Source organism: Octopus bimaculoides, chromosome 16 (genome assembly GCF_001194135.2).
Source record: "Octopus bimaculoides isolate UCB-OBI-ISO-001 chromosome 16, ASM119413v2, whole genome shotgun sequence".
In the NCBI taxonomy this organism is placed as follows: domain Eukaryota; kingdom Metazoa; phylum Mollusca; class Cephalopoda; order Octopoda; family Octopodidae; genus Octopus; species Octopus bimaculoides.
The window spans coordinates 20,957,286-20,960,804 of record NC_068996.1 but is presented as its reverse complement, the minus strand read 5'-3'; the positions used below and the strand labels follow the sequence as shown (position 1 = coordinate 20,960,804).

The following is a 3,519-nucleotide window of genomic DNA, read 5'->3' as shown; positions in this document are numbered from 1 at the left end:
TAGGAGAAGAGCTTCATGGTAGCCAATGAGGGTTACAGTATGAGAGAAGGGGATGCTGCAGAGTTGTTTCTTGTCATAGAAGATGTACACGACAAACTCACATTTAGGAGAGAGAGCTAGGAATAATATAAACAGTAGCTGTGAAGAGACAAATAGCGGTGGTGGTGATGAGGTGGCTGCGGTCCCTCAAGGTGTAAGGATAGTACGAGTGAGTAGAGATACAGGAAACTAGCAGTGTGAGGAGGCAGGGGTTTGCAAGAGCGGTAAGCTGGCAGAATCGTTAGCACGCTGGGCGAAATGCTTAACGGTATTTCATTTACCGCTACGTTCTGAGTTCAAATTCCGCCGAGGTCGACTTAGCCTTTCATCCTTTCGGGATCGATTAAATAAGTACCAGATATGCACTGGAGTCGATGTAATCGACTTAATCTCTTTGTTTATCCTTGTTTGTCCCCTCTATGTTTAGCCCCTTGTGGGCAATAACGAAATAAGAGTGTCTGGAGTGGGGGCAAGAGATAGTGTTAAAAACAGTTGTATATCATGTAACAACGAAACCAAGTGGCATGCATCAATAAATACTGGTTTCAAATTTTGGCACAAGGCCAGTAATTTTGGGGAAGTGGGGCAAGTCAATTACATTGACCCCCAGTGCTCAATGGGTACTTATTTTATCAACCCCAAAAGAATGAAAGGCAAAGTCAACTTTGGCAGGATTTAAACTCAGAACATTAAGATGGACAAAATGCCTAGCAGCATTTTGTTCACCACTTTTGCATGTATCTCTAAATATCAATATATGTCAAGTGACTGTTTCATTTGAAGTGCTACTCATGTATCACAGAGGCTTACTCAAGACTAAGGCTACTTATTTGTTTAGCTATCATAGGTCTGCTCAAACCACACATGACTAAGACTATTCAATGATATCTTCATGTCGAAGATTCTGTGGAATCTATCTGAGATATGCAATAACAACAACAAAATCCATTGACAGAGTTCCTTTGTAATCAAGGCACTGAATGTAACAGCCAATTCTTTGATGAATTCTATGCAGTCATTCAACCTACCAAAGAGTAAATACCAACTCTCTCTAAGCAAATTCACCAAAGTCTTTAAAATGATGACCACATTTCAAACTTGTAAATCTTAGAATAAAATATTCTTAGACTAGGAGAGACAGAAGGATCATGGAAGAAAATGAACATGGAACGTTTATTTTTTAAGCTTAAAATAAACATACTGGACCTCTATCTAAATGTCAAAAATTGCTGAAATTGAGGGTCACTGATATTGAGACAGTAAACTCTTTACTACAGGTTTGCTATGCAGATGCTGTCTGGGAGATATTCCACAAATAACTGGCTCGTTTCTACTATCTTTGCTCAATTTATCATTTTAAACAGATTCATTGGAATGTATTATGTATTGTAGTAAATATACATACACACACACATAATATATATATTAGTTATATTTTAGGATGGTCTCTTTTTTCTTTGCCAAATAAACACACACTCTATATACTTGTTCTTCACTTCAGCCTTACTATTATTTTTATTTTAGCGTCTTGTCTGAAATCTTTCATCACACATCCTGTGACCTCTTCAGCAACTCTCCATCCCATATGTCTCCTCGTGTGTGTGTGTGTGTGTGTGTGTATGTGTATAGATACATGCACGCACACACTGCAATCAAAAGTATCTAGACATCCACTGATAATGAAGTACAAGTTTGGGTTACCCTCCATCAGGAACACTGACAGTCAGTAAGTGTTGGCCCACCCTTAGCCTTGGTAACAGCCTCCATTCTTGCAGGCATACTTTCAAGGTGGTGGATGGTTTCCTGGGGAACGACAGCCCATTCTTCAGAGTGCCAATATGAGCAAGGATATCAATGTGGGTTGGTATGGCATTCAAAAACATCTCAGAGATGTCCGATAGGATTTAAATCAGGACTCCACACAGGTCAGTCCTTTAGTGGGATGCTGTTGTCAAACCACACCCCTACAGCATGGACAGGTGCTTGGTCATGTTGAAAGACGTAATGGTCATCCCTGAACTGGTCCTTGACAGTAGGCAACATGAAAGTGATTAGAACGCCAGTGTAAGCTTGCATCATGGCAGTGCCAAGTAAAGCAACAAGAGGGGCCAAGCCCTCTCCAAGAGAAACACAACCACACCATGACTCCACCACCGCTGAATTTCAGTTGGCACTATACAGGCTGGTGCACATTCACCACACACTCACACCCTACCATTGGATCGCCACATTGTGTACCATGATTCATCACACTACACAACAGTTTCTCACTGTTCTGTAGTCCAGTTTTGACGCTCTTTACACCACACGAGGCGGCGTTGGGCATTTGTCTATATGATGTGCGGTTTATGGGCAGATGCTCAGATCCTGCTGAAGTTTGCAATTTCTTTGTGATAGACAATTATGCTACATGACCCTCTTCAACACTCAACAGTCTCTAGGAGTTAACATGGAAGCTTGACCCGAATGCTTTTGGGTTGTATACATCCCTTCGCATTTCCACTTCACTATTACATCAGAAACAGTAGACCTAGGGGATGTTCAGGAGGGTTGAAATCTCATGCACAGGTTTATTAGACAAGTGACATTTGACCTCATTGAAAGTCCGTTAGTTCCAAACAGCATCCCATTCTGCTACTTAGCGCTACTGAGATCGTTGACCATGTGTTCCATTTGATTCACTGTGTCACCCTCTCTGATAAACACACATTTTGCAGGGTGTCCAAATACTTTTGATCATATAGTCTATATATAGTGTACATGTACACACACACACACACACAGGGGTCAATATTTGTCTTCTCCTTAAATGTCTGCATCTTTTCTCTCCTTCAGCTATGCTGTGTGAGGGCCATGGTGGTACAACCCACGATGCCCATTTCTAGCATGAAATGAAAATTTGAGCTAGTGGGTAGCAGCCTGTTATCTAGCATGCAATGAAAACTCTTAAAAAAATAAATAAATCATGAACATAGACGTTAATGTGCTGTTAGCCATGAACAATTAATAAAATAGATTTATGTGCATGTGTTTTTGCATGTGCATGTGATGTGAAGTGCATCATAAGGATTTGTAAGAAATCCTCAAACTATTAAGTCCCTCACGCCAAAGTTTTTCCAATTATTTTTTATCATTCATCACAGCAAGTTCGTTGCCAGTCCTGCTGGACTGGCTCCTGTGCAGGTGGCACGTAAAATACACCATTTTGAGCCTGGCCGATGCCAGTACCGCTTGACTGGCCTTCGTGCCAGTGTAATGTAAAAGCACCCACTACACTTTCAGAGTGGTTGGTGTTAGGAAGGGCATCCAGCTGTAGAAACTCTGCCAAATCAGATTGGAGCCTGGTGTAGCCATCTGGTTTCACCAGTCCTCAGTCAAATCGTCCAACCCATGCTAGCATGGAAAGCAGATGTTAAACAATGATGATGATGACTTCTGGATCAATGATAAATGTACAAAATTCTCGTCCACTGACTAAAC

The 3,519-nt window shown here is 41.2% G+C and overlaps 1 protein-coding gene across 2 annotated transcripts in view; it reads right to left on the bottom strand.

Annotated features, from left to right (window-relative positions):
* Positions 1-3,519, bottom strand: part of LOC106872838 (uncharacterized) — a 38,600-nt gene that overhangs the window by 18,210 nt on the left and 16,871 nt on the right. The window lies entirely within an intron of this gene.